The sequence below is a fragment of the Syngnathus acus genome, chromosome 3 (genome assembly GCF_901709675.1).
Source record: "Syngnathus acus chromosome 3, fSynAcu1.2, whole genome shotgun sequence".
NCBI lineage: Eukaryota > Metazoa > Chordata > Actinopteri > Syngnathiformes > Syngnathidae > Syngnathus > Syngnathus acus.
In genome coordinates, this window is record NC_051089.1 from 17631063 (window position 1) to 17644087 (window position 13025).

Genomic DNA, 13025 nt, shown 5'->3' on the forward strand with positions numbered 1-13025 from the left:
AAAAGGTTGGAGCTGTTGCGGCCATGTTCCGCCCTACGAAGCGCCGCCACCCAGCTATCCTTTCTGGTCTGGTCCGCAAGGAACCGATATAACTTCTTGGTGTCGCTTTTTTGGAAGCGATAGGCACACCCTATGGCACAACAACTCTTCACCATTGTTTAAGTTGCCTACGTAACAACTTGCCACGATCTGCCACAGACACAATGCTAAAAAATGCTCTTGGCCCTATTAGCGTCGGCTGCTTTTTGCCACCCAAATAAACCGTCGCCCGGTCTGTGACGTCACGTGCATATCCTCCATTGGTTGCCAGCCATTTGTCAGGCACACAAACAACGATTCACACTCACACTAATACATACATACATGCAATTTAGAAAGCGCAATAGGCCTACCACCCATGTTTTTGAAATGTGGGAGAAAACCGGAGTTCCCGGAGGAAATCCACGCAGGTATGGGGAGAACATGCTAGCCCCATACAGGAAGGCTGGAGCGGGAATCAAACAACAACAACCTCTGCGCTGTGAGGTGGACATGGTAACCAACCACTGTGCCGCCCCTCCCCATTGTCATTGTGTTATAAATGTTCAACCGTGTCCTTCTTAATTTAGTCCATTTGATTCAGTATGGTAATGTTTAGCATCCACAAGAGATCTCTTTGACCCTGCTCTAAATGTATTGCTATTTATTTATAAATTTATTTTCAAATAGACTAGACCACTGGTGTCAGACTCGTGGACCGCGGACCAACTGCGGCCCCCGGGACGATAATTTGCGGCCCCGTCTTAATATGAAAGCTTCACGTTAGTGCGGCCCGCAAGATTGATATGAATGACACTTGTTGTGTGCGGAGCTGAATGAACCAATCATTGGGAGGTATATGGCTCTGGAGGGCAGAACATCGGCCGGGCTGTCCAGTGCCTCGCTCACTTATTCATGTATTCCTCCAGTCAGCTGCACGGAGGAGAAGCCGTGAAGCCGCTCGGAGGGCAATCGGAGAGCGAAAGTGCGCATGCGCCACAGCCCCGCACAACTGAAAGTTAAAGTTAAACCTGAGACCTACTCCAAGTGGAATCACATATTACAGAGCCCTGTAGTGTTTTGTACTCACGCTAGGTACAAAATGTATAAGGACGACGACATGCAAAACTAATCTTTTAATGAAGATTGCGGGAGCAGCAAAACATGCTGCATTCAGGAAGGCGTATGCTTCCAACATCCGGCTACGTCACTACGTGCTGCGTAATCCTGATACTATGGACCAATCAGGACAAGACATTTGGTAGATACCCAATACGATAGGCTAACGTTACTGGACTGGCAGTCTGGACATATTCTAAGAGAATATTACAAGCCCCAAAGATGTCTCTCTCAAAACCTGCAGTCAAGAGTAAGGTCTGTGATGAGCTCAGACAATTTCGGGAAAAGTGGGGAGTGCAATATTGGTTGAGCACCCGACGTGTCTTATTTGCACTGAAAAGGTTGCGGTGCACAAGGAATAAAATTTGAAACCTCATTATACAACTAGACATGCTGAGGAATACAAAAAATACCAGGAAGATGAGAGAGCCAACCAGGTTGCCAGTCTTAAAACACGTCTACTGAGGCAACAAGATTTCTTTAAGAAAGCAACCAAAGAGAATAATGCAGCAATCGAAGCTAGCTACGTCATTAGTGAGATGATTCCTAAAGCAGGAAAGCCATTCACAGAAGGTGAATTTGTCAAAAGGTTGTCAAGTGGCATGGTGGTACAAGATGGTGTAAAATTGGGTATCGAATTTGGCCCAGGCACATTGGCTATCCCAAAACATGTAGTAGTTCCAAAATTTCACCAGGAGATGGTGTTAAAGCTTGACATAGGGGTGACCTGATGGAAATTAACAAATCTAATTAATTAAATTGTTAGCAATTGGGAGGACACGACCTGTTCAAACACGTAGCAACGCACAATTTTGGAATATGAGTTTGCTATGCCATAATTTTAAGATGTAACAGCTTGAGCAATATCAATATATATGTTTAAGTTAGAAGAACCCATTATTATGGTTAAGTATGATTATGTGTTAAGATTGATCTTTACTAGACAAGATATATGTTATTAATGTTGCAATGTTTTGTCCAACCTGTATTTAACATTGGTGTTCCATCCATACCTGAATGTATCAAGTTGAGAGGAGACATCAAGGACTAATAGTGAAAGAACGAGCAAAACAGGAAACAGCTGCATCCGGTGGCGGAGCACAGTCATGCGCAGTGGTTGCTGCTTTGAGCACGGTTGCCAAGACAACCAGTGGTTTCCAGCTGACCTAAACAGGGATCAGCTAAGGAACATTCTCGAAACTTCCAGAAACTTCCACAAAGGCCACCTCACGTGCCGGTGAGGTAATTCCGATGAGGTAATGCCAGAAGCCTATAAATATGTTGTCCTGAGTCTCCTGACACAGAGCGAGGCGGTTCTTCCTAGTCAGGGCGATGGCCGTGACGCTGCCCGGAGTAAAGAACGCCGTTTAGACGAAGATGGATTTTTCATTCTTTTTGAGATTGGACCAAAATCTACTAAGATGAATTTCCAGAGTCTTCGAATTGGACTTTGTCAAATTTTAAGCTTCGAATTGGACTTTGTCAAATTTTAAGCTTCGAGGAAGGCAGAGGAGACAGCCGCTTCGGGCAGAAAGGGGAAGACGCCAATGTCACGGTGTTGGCTAAGCTCCTCATGGCCAGAGAATTCTTCTTTTTTAAACAGAATTCGGATTTTGGAACAAAGGAGAGCCGATCACTCGACTTGTTCAACCAAATAGGATTTTAGACCTTTTGTCTCCTCTTTTGTTCTGAGACGGGTGAGTGGAATTCATTGATGTAATTTCGACTTGTAATTCTTTTTCTTTTTTTTGCTTGTTCATTAAATTTCTTCTTAAACCTTAATTTGGTTATCGATAATTTCGTATTAACTATGTTGAGCATGGTTTTATATGCAGTAATTAGAATTTTAAATTTTCTTTATTTCCCTATCATAGTCATTCTTTCAATCCGTTCAATTCTTTTTAAAGTGAAGACAGCTTTAATCCTTAACATCAGGAATTGTCAGATCTGGTTCGAAGTAGTTATCTTGAGCTCACCTGCGGCGAGTGCGCTCTAGTAAATCAACGAATCCCTTCGGTCTTACCAAAGACAGATAGATTTATCCGAGCGATAACAAATGCTTCAAATCAAAAAAGGGGAAGGAGCCGCTGGTAAAAAGGGCGCGGTCATCTTGATTCCGGGCCTCAAGTGGTTACTCTGCACCGGTTTCAGAGTGACTTTAAAGGGATTGGCGTCCTAAAAAGAATAAATTAATTCTATCCGAATTGATATCTTAGAGGCGGTTAGACTCGGACGAATCTTTCCCGCCCCGACCAGGAAACTCTCGTCTCCCTATGAGGGCTGCGTTACAGCAGCGGGGTCGAAGGGGAGTTTAACCCTTTAAACGGAGGGTTGGGTCACTTACGGTCGATAAGTGCGGGTTTGTCAAAGTGCATATTGCAGGCTGCACATATTGTTTGTCCAGAAAAGAAAGGTCAGTTTAACAACATCAGCCTTTCTGACAACACTGTGGCAGAGCACATTTCTGACCTGTCAAGTGACGTATATGATCAACTGTGTGAGAAAGCAGAATGTTTATATATAAGTGACTCTCGATGAGACCACAGACATCACAGACACTGCCCAGCTGGCAATAAATGTCTGTGGTGTTGATGACAATTTTGAAGTGATGGAGGAGTTGCTCACAGTAATTTCAATGCATGGCCAGACCACTGCTAAGGAAATATTTCACCAGCTGTGTGATGCCATTGAGAATGCCGGTTTGCCATTTGTTGGAATAACAACCGATTAATGACAGGAAGGAAGAATGGACTGGTAGCACTTGTTAAAAAAAACAACTGGAAGAGGAGGGTGTGGAGGCGGCCATATGTAGCTCTGCACTGCATTATCCATCAGCAGGCCCTTTGCAGCAGATGCCTGAAGTTTGACAATTGATGTCTGTCATTGTGAAATGCATCAACCAAATCAGATCCAGGGGCTTAAAGCACAGAAGGTTCCGTGCTGTTTTAGAAGAAATGGGGTCAGAATATGGGAATGTGCTCTACTTCACTGAGGTAGGTTGGCTCAGCAGGGGAAAGGTATTGAAGAGATGTTTTGAGTTGAGAGCAAAAGTAAAATACTTCAAGGAGAAGGACAGGGGTGGCTGTTCCTGTGCTAAGTGATCCCAAATGCCTGATGGGCTTAGCTTTACTTGTTGATATCACACATGAGCTTAATGTACTGAACAAGAAACTACAAGGCCAGGGGCAACTTGTCAGTGCTGCCTATGACAACGTGGGAGCATTCTGCACATAACTTGTGTTATGGAAAGCCCAGCTCTCTCAGACAAACCTTTGCCATTTCCCAGCATGCAAGGCACTCATGGATGCAGGCACACCATTCAGTGGTGAGAAATATGTTGAGGCAATTTTAAAGCTACAGGAGGAATTCGACCACAGATTTGAAGACTTCAAGACGCACAGAGCCACATTTCAAATTTTTGCAGATCCCTCCTCCTTTGATGTGCAAGATACCCCTCCTGTGCTTCAAATGGAGCTCATTGACCTGCAGTTCAACTCTGCACTCAAAGCCAAGTTCAGGGAAGTGAGTGGAGAACCAGAAAAGCTTGGGCAATTTTTGAGAAGGTTGACCCCCAGCTTCCCTGAAATTTCCTGAATGTTCAAGCGGACCATTTACCTTTTTGGGAGCACATAGTACTTGTGTGAAAAGCTCTTCTCCACCTTGAACTTCAATAAGTCCAAGTACAGGTCCAGACTTACTGATAAGCATCTTCAAGCCCTACTGAGGGTCTCCACTGCTTCCTCCCTCAAGCCAAATGTGGCTCGGCTATGTAAGAAGAAATGCCTCCAGGTCTCTAGCAGCAAGAAGTTGGCAAGAGAAGCCATGTTCAGAACAGTTCATGTTCAATGTTCCATTCATGTTCAGAAAGTTAAAGGTTAAAGAATTGTTAATACAGCCATTTGAAACTGAATAAAAATAATTAGTTTTCTGCAGTCAGTCAGTCAGTCAATATGTGGTTTCTTCAGTCATCTGTATCTGCTGTATGATCATTATTATTATTTTATTTACTTATTACTGATTTATTTCTTTTGTATTCATTTTTTAATTTATTTATTTAATTCATTATTTTGTGTTAAAAATAAAGATATTTGAGAATTGGCTAAGATGAAATTCCAAATTTCAAAGCTTGACATGAAGGACCTGAAGAAGGGGGCCTGAGTAGGGCTTACTTAAAAGTTAGTTCTTCAAAATTAACTATTGTTAAATTGGTAAAGGGGAATTTGTTGGTTGAACCAGTAAACCGCCATTCCTGTTCCAAATTTCGCCAGAAGATGGTGCCAAAGTCAGATTGACCTAACGTAGTAAATTAATAGTTTAAAAAGTCATCAATTAGATGAAGACTTGTTCTGAAGCACAGCAACACACAATTTTATTATTTTGTTTTGCTATAATATACTTTGAAACTGCTTGAATATTTTAATTTGCTAACTAGGGAAGCCCATGCTCATCGTTAGCTAATGAGAATGAGACATGTTAATCACAGTTAGAGTAAGCTGCAATATACTTTATTTCATTCTGTTTTGCAATACTGTATAGTTAGTAGCAACTTGAGCAGCATCATAGCACTGATGTTTCATTTACACAAGAATGTATTAAGAGTTGAGTAAGGACAAGGGGCTGACAGTGATACCATGGGTGGAAGACTGCAATCCCACGCCTGAGCTTGCCCTAGAGGTCACCAGCTTGTCAAAATACGTTTTGAAGATGCTTGAGTGTTTTAACCTGCTAACTAAGACAATCCACGATCATAGTTATGATTGTGTTAAATTGACTATTGTGAAATATGTGTTATTATTGTCACGATGTTTGATCAGTATCAAACATCTATGTAATATTGATGTTCCATTTACACATGAATGTATAAATGTGAGCGAAGACGAGGAGGCGGAAACGGTTAATGGTGATACTAAGTGGTGGAAGACTGAGATCCCACATATGAGCGTGACCTCGGTCACGTTCATCCAGCTGAAGCCTAAACAAAATGCTGTTAGACGGAACACAAGTCAGAGTAAAAACATTTGCAAATGTCACGTTGATGGACAGTGGACAAGATTTGGGAGTGGGAAACAGGATGAAGCATCCCTGAGAAAATTGTTACTTCCGTGAGAACATGGTCACCTCATCTGGTTGAAATCGGCCGAGATGCAGGTGCAGTCTATTCTGGAAGCATTTGGGTCATCTGAGGCCAATGTATGACGTCATGGAAAAAACTGGTACATGACCAAGCAGGCAGAGTACCCACGAACTGGACTGGTATAAAAGGTTTGTTCGGACAAAGAGCATCACTCTCTCTCAACCGTGGGCTCTCCCCGTCAGGGGTATGCCCCTGCGGCTATTGCCGTGGGTCGAGAACGCCGATTAGACAATGATAGATTTCATTCTTTCTGAGATTAACCCAAGGTCCGTTAAGATGAATTTATACTATCTTCAAATTGGACTTAGTCGAATTTTAAGCTCAAAGACAGGCTAGGAGATGCAGACCTCGGTGCAGGAGAGAGGAGCCATTTTTAGGGCGTCGTCATCTCCATTCTTTAGGCCAGCCTGTTCTTTTAAACAGAATTCGGATTTTGGAACAAGGAGAACTGATCATTCGACTTTTCCACCAAACAGCATTTTAGACCTCTAGCTTCTTACCCTTTTTTACTATACCATGACGTCATATGATGGCGCCGCGGATGGCAGCCACGGTGAGTCGCTCTCTGTTTCTTTGTCTTATTTTGTGTGTTTTCTGTGTCCTCTGCTGTCCATCCCGGATCACTTTTACCAGAGAAGCGCTGTTAAACATCGGACAGTCTTCTTCTGGTATTTTCTCTCCTGTACTCTCCGATTCAGACTGTTTGTCGGAGATTCTAGTCGGAGCGGCGGTGCTATACAAGCTAGCGCGACGACGGCGGCGCGGAAAACGAGCCGGAGCACTCGTAAGACTGAGGCAGACAGGGTTCCGTTCTGCCCTACCGTCAATTCATCTGGCGAATGTCCGCTCCCTGGCGAACAAGATGGACGAACTGCTGCTCCTCACTTCAAGGAACACGGACTTCAGCAGATCCGCCGCGCTGTGCTTTGTGGAAACGTGGCTCAGTGAACGAACCCCCCACCACGCCGTGGAGCTAGCGGGGTTCCGGCTAACTCGTGCAGATCGCAGCGCGGAGCTCTCTGGAAAATCAAAGGGAGGTGGTCTCTGTTTCTACATTAATGAACGTTGGTGTACTGATGTCACGGTGTTGAAAGAGTTTTGCAACCCTCTCCTAGAAACACTTTTCATAAAGTGCCGGCCGTTCTATTCACCACGGGAGTTCTCCTCGACCGTCATGGCGGCTGTTTACATTCCACCACATGCACGTGCGAGTGAAGCCACGCAGATGCTGGCCGACCAGGTAACAGACATGGAGAAACTTCTACCAAATTCACTAATCATTGTTCTGGGTGATCTTAACAGGGCGAACCTCGCACACGAACTCCCCAGATACAGACAGCACGTAACGTGTCCCACCAGAGGGGCACAGACTCTGGACCACTGCAGATCAAGGATGCATACCACTCTGCGGCTTGTGCAGCTTTAGGACTCTCGGACCACTGTCTTGTTCATCTGATCCCAGCCTACAGGCAGAAACTAAAAACTTCTAAGCCTGTGGTGAGGACTGTGAGGAAGTGGACAGTGGAGTCAAGGCAGGACCTCCAAGCCTGCTTTGACTGCACCGACTGGGGAGTTTTCGAAGCTGCAACTTCAGACTTGCATGAACTCACTGACACTGTCACATCATACATCAGTTTTTGTGAGGATCTGTGTGTGCAGACTAAGACCTTCTGCACGTACAACAACGACAAACCTTGGTTTACACCGAACCTCAGGAGGCTGCGCAAAGTCAAGGAGGAGGCCTACAGGAGCGGCGACCGCGACCTGTTCAAGCAGACCAGAAACACACTGAACCGAGAGGTCAGGAAAGCCAGGAGGTGTTACGGGGAGAAACTGAAGAGACACCTCTCTGCCAATCCTGATCCCTCAACAGTGTGGAAAGGTCTGCAGAGCATCACGGGCTACAAGAAACGAACCCCCCGTCCTGTGGAGAGCCCAAGGCTTGCTAACCAGCTAAACAGGTTCTACTGCAGGTTTGATCGGTCCACCCACACAACGGGACTTCCTGCAGCACAATCTACATACTCGCCTCTCCCCACAACTGCTCTGTCCACACCTCTATCATCGTTGTCACCCACTCTCTCTCTTGCAGAGGCCGCGCCCGCACTCCAGATCCGCAAGGAGGAAGTGCGCCAGATGTTCCGGAGACAAAAGACCAGGAAGGCACCGGGCCCAGACGGCGTGTCACCTTCCTGCTTGAAAGTCTGCGCTGAGCAGCTGGCGCCCACCTTTGCACGGATCTTCAACCGTTCTCTGGAGCTGTGTGAGGTGCCCTCATGCTTCAAGAGCTCCACCATCGTTCCAGTGGCCAAGAAGCCCGCCATCACAGGTTTGAATGACTATAGACCCGTCGCACTGACATCTGTGGTCATGAAATCTTTCGAGAGGTTAGTGCTGAACCACCTGAAGGAGGTCACGGGCCCCCTGCTTGACCCCCTCCAGTTTGCCTACCGGGCAAACAGGTCAGTGGATGATGCGGTCAACATGGGACTACATCCTGCACCACCTGGACACCCCAGGAACGTACGCCAGGATCCTGTTCGTGGACTTCAGCTCGGCGTTCAACACCATCGCTCCTGACATCCTCCAACAGAAGCTCATCCAGCTTGCGGTGCCTGCCTCCACCTGTCAGTGGATCACCAGCTTCCTGACCAACAGGAGACAGCGTGTGAGGCTGGGGGGCATCACATCTGACACCCGGACCACCAATACTGGAGCCCCTCAGCGGTGCGTCCTCTCCCCACTGCTCTTCTCTCTCTACACCAATGATTTCTCCTCAGGTGACTCTCCTGTGAAGCTCCTGAAGTATGCAGACGACACCACTCTCATCGGACTGATCCAGGACGGTGATGAGACTGCGTACAGACAGGAGGTAGAGCGGCTGGTCCACTGGTGCAGCCAAAACCACCTGGAGCTGAACTCGCTCAAGACCGTGGAGATGACAGTGGATTTCAGGCGAGACCCTTCACCACTTTTACCCCTCACTATCCGCAGTAATACTATTCTCTCCACAGACACCTTCAAGTTCCTGGGAACCACAATCTCTCGGGACCTGAAATGGACCAGCCACATAGACTCTGTCCGGAAGAAGGCCCAGCAGAGGCTGTACTTCCTGAGACAGCTCAAGAAGTTCAACCTGCCGCGAGAGCTTCTGAAGACCTTCTACACTGCCATCATCCAGTCTGTCCTCTGCACCTCCATCACTGTCTGGTTTGGATCGGCCTCCAAACAAGACAAGCACTGACTGCAACGGACAATCAGGACTGCTGAAAAAATCATTGGAATCAACCTCCCATCTATCCAAGACTTGTACCTGTCCAGGACCAGGAAACGTGCAAGGAACATCTCTACAGACCCTTCTCACCCAGGTTGCAGTCTGTTTGAACTACTCCCCTCCGGACGGCGTTATAGAGCTCGGTACGCCAAAACCAGCAGACACAGAGACAGCTTCTTCCCCCAGGCTGTTGCTCTGATGAACTCACACCACTCTTAGAGTCTCAGAGTCATTACTGTGCAATAACATCCTGCTCTCCACACCTTTTTTGAATTTGTCTACACTGTTTGTACTATGTGTCCTCTCTGCATCCATTGCAGCCTGGTCATCCTGGATAAGGGACCTTCCCATCTGTGGTCTCTTCTCAAGGTTTCTCATTTCCCCTAGGTGGAGTTTTGAGTTTTTCCTTGCCCTTTTGGGAGTTTAAGATCAGGGGATGTTTGAGAATATTTGCCATTTTTCACATGTCCTGAGTGTTGTTAGTCACCTAAATGTTGAACAGAGGGTGTGATTTACCGAAGTCAAATTCCTTGTTTGGCACGCTCAAACATGGCGAATAAAAACTCTTGAATCTTGAATCTTGAATATGTTTGAGTTTTCAATCGAGAGAACTTCGAGACTGAATAATTGTTGCTCTATTGAGAATGGTGAGTGGAAGTTATTGTTAGTTGTTCGAACAATTGAAACTTATAATTCTCTTTCTTGCTTATTCATTAAATTTCTACTATATAATCATTTAATTTCAATTAATGATTATTTTGATCTTTTATGCTTTAAATCTATTTTGTTTCTCTATCATAGTCATACTTTATACCGTTCAGTTCTTTTTTAAATGAAGACAGCTTTAATCCTTGACATCAGGGAGTGTCAGAATCTGGTTCGAAACCGTTAATTTAAGCTCAGCTAGTGAAAATAAACGAGTTCCCGCGGTCTTAACAAAGACAGCTAAACTATTCTGAACGGATAACAAAAGCAACAATCTTAATAGGAAAGGAGAGACGCTGAAACAGCCGCGATCGAGGAGATCCTGGGTCTCGACAAAGTAGTTACTCAACCCTCGGGTTTCTTTGATTTCAGCGGGACTGGCGTCTGGAAATGACGGAATTAATCTAACAATAATTTAGTTACCTGAACAGCGGTTAGACTCGGAACGAATCTTCTTTCCGTACCGGCTTAAATCAATTCTCGTCTCCCCTACAGACTGCGTTACTGCAGAGGGGCTAAAGTACGGAATTTTACCCTTTAAACGGAGAGCCGGTCACTTACATCAGATAAGTGCACGATTGACAATGGACACAGCTCCCCGATGGCTGACCGAGCAAGGTTCATCGCAAGAAACCAGATTCTCTCCACAGGACTGACAAAGTTCGATGACAAGGCAGAGAACTACTGGGCATGGAAAGCCTAATTCTGCAATGCCATAGACAATATAGGCCTGTCAGTAGCAGAGGAGACAGACCTCCTGATCAAACGGCTGCATCAGTGAAGTGAAGCGCTGCTGCATGAACATGGAGTCTCGGATGCAACGCAGCACCCTGATGAGTCGTTCCCAAGCCCCTCCTATGTGGGAGGCATGCGGGGGGTTGAAGAACTAGGTACATTGCTGGTCTTGTAGGTAACGCCTCACATCTGTGTCATCTTCCAGATTCAGTTCTTTAGAAGCGCCAGTAAAGTTAGTGCCTCTGTCAGACTGTGCTGCGGGGCCTCTGATGGAGAAAAATCTCTGCAGCGCATAAATGAAAATAGATGTCAGAGTCTCCATCACTTCAATGTGCACAGCGCGCACACAGACAGGTGAACATTACTGCCCACCTTTTGCTGTTTGCTTGTGCACCTCTCGTCCAACGGCTAATGACCTCCCACGGGCCAAACACGCCCTGTAGTGGGTCTGCAGGCATATCTGCCATCAGCTGATGTTCTATTTTGCTGCGCAGTCTCCTGGAGGTGACCCACCGGAACAGTGTGCCTCTGATGCACCTCTTTCCACCCACCAGCCACAGTCCAGCGTCCCTGATGGCTCCCTCTGTGTGCCTGCCCTGATGTTGTACCTGCTCATGGTGGTGGCGCACAAGGAAAGTCGTTAGGTGGTGCTGGGCTGGGATAATGAGGGGATTGGTGCGGTTTATCTCAAGGCCGGACGGTGTGATGCGTCTGCCCACTCTGAGAAGTCCACAGCTGTTGATCACTGGACGCAGCTTTGCAATGTTGCTCTTTGTAGGAATGTCTGTCTCACTCTGAATGTTGACCTCAAGAGTATATCGTTCTTCTTGCATGTTTTTGTTCAGCAATTTCTTTGCTCTTTCTAGGTTTTCTTATATGATTGCTTCCTTACAGTTATGCCACCTTCTGTATGTGCTGTTTTTGTCTGTTTGCCTGAAACACTGTGCCATGTGAATCAGGACTGCCACCGCTCTAAGCACAGAAGTCCACTTTGAGAAACGCTCGAAGCGCCGTGTTCCTAAGCTGGACTGTGTGGTTTCAGTGACTAACACTGTGACCTCAGGTCTGAGTTCAGAGTCTGACTCTGGATCAACTAGGTCATACTGTGACTGGTGATCAGCTGGAGCCTTACCAGACAGGAAGGCAGGTCCAGTCAGCCAGTTGGTGTCTCTCAGTGATGCAGCAGCGACGGATCTGGAGCCGTGGTCTGCTGGGTTGAACTTTGAGGGGAGGTACTTCCACTGTTGGGGTGAAGTTGCATGTCTTATGCGTTGCATTCTATTGCTTACATCAGGGGTGTCCAAACGTTTTGCAAGGAGGGCCAGATTTGATAAAGTGAAGGGGCCCGGGGGCCAATAGTTTTTTTGGACATTTTCTAACTACAAAAATTCCATGCAAATACACATTGTTATAAAACAAATTTCATTGTCCCAATTGTCTTTATTTTTTAAATGACAAAATAACCAAAATATAAGCCACTCAGGCAGATGTGAACAACTCTAAAAACACAAATTCTGCCTTTCATTCATATCTGAAGTCAGATAATATTGAACAAACAGTATGAAATACCTTAAAATTACATGAGTTTAAAATTATTTTTGCCTCATGAACATTTTATACAGGAGTTATAAGTAATGCACAGTTGTCTGTTATTATTAAAACAAGTGAATTTTGCTCTTGTCATTTACAATATCTTTCAGAAAGTAATACTGTATTTTTCGGACTATAAGTCGCATTTTTTTTCATAGTTTGGGTGGGGGGACGACTTATACTGAGGAGCGACTTTTGTGAATTTTTTCACAAATTTTCCAAATTCAAAAAAAAAAAAAGTGAAACCGCGATAAACGAACCGCGATGTAGCAAGGGATTACTCTAATTTGAATTTCAAGTGACGTCAGCAGCGCGGCGCGGCGGTTGTTTACATAAAGGACAAAGATTCGATCACGGGATGACGAAGATGACGAAGGGCCCCACGTACTACCGGCATCATTAACGGCTTTGTTTGTCAGTGACACGGAGGACGAAGAATTTGAAGGATTT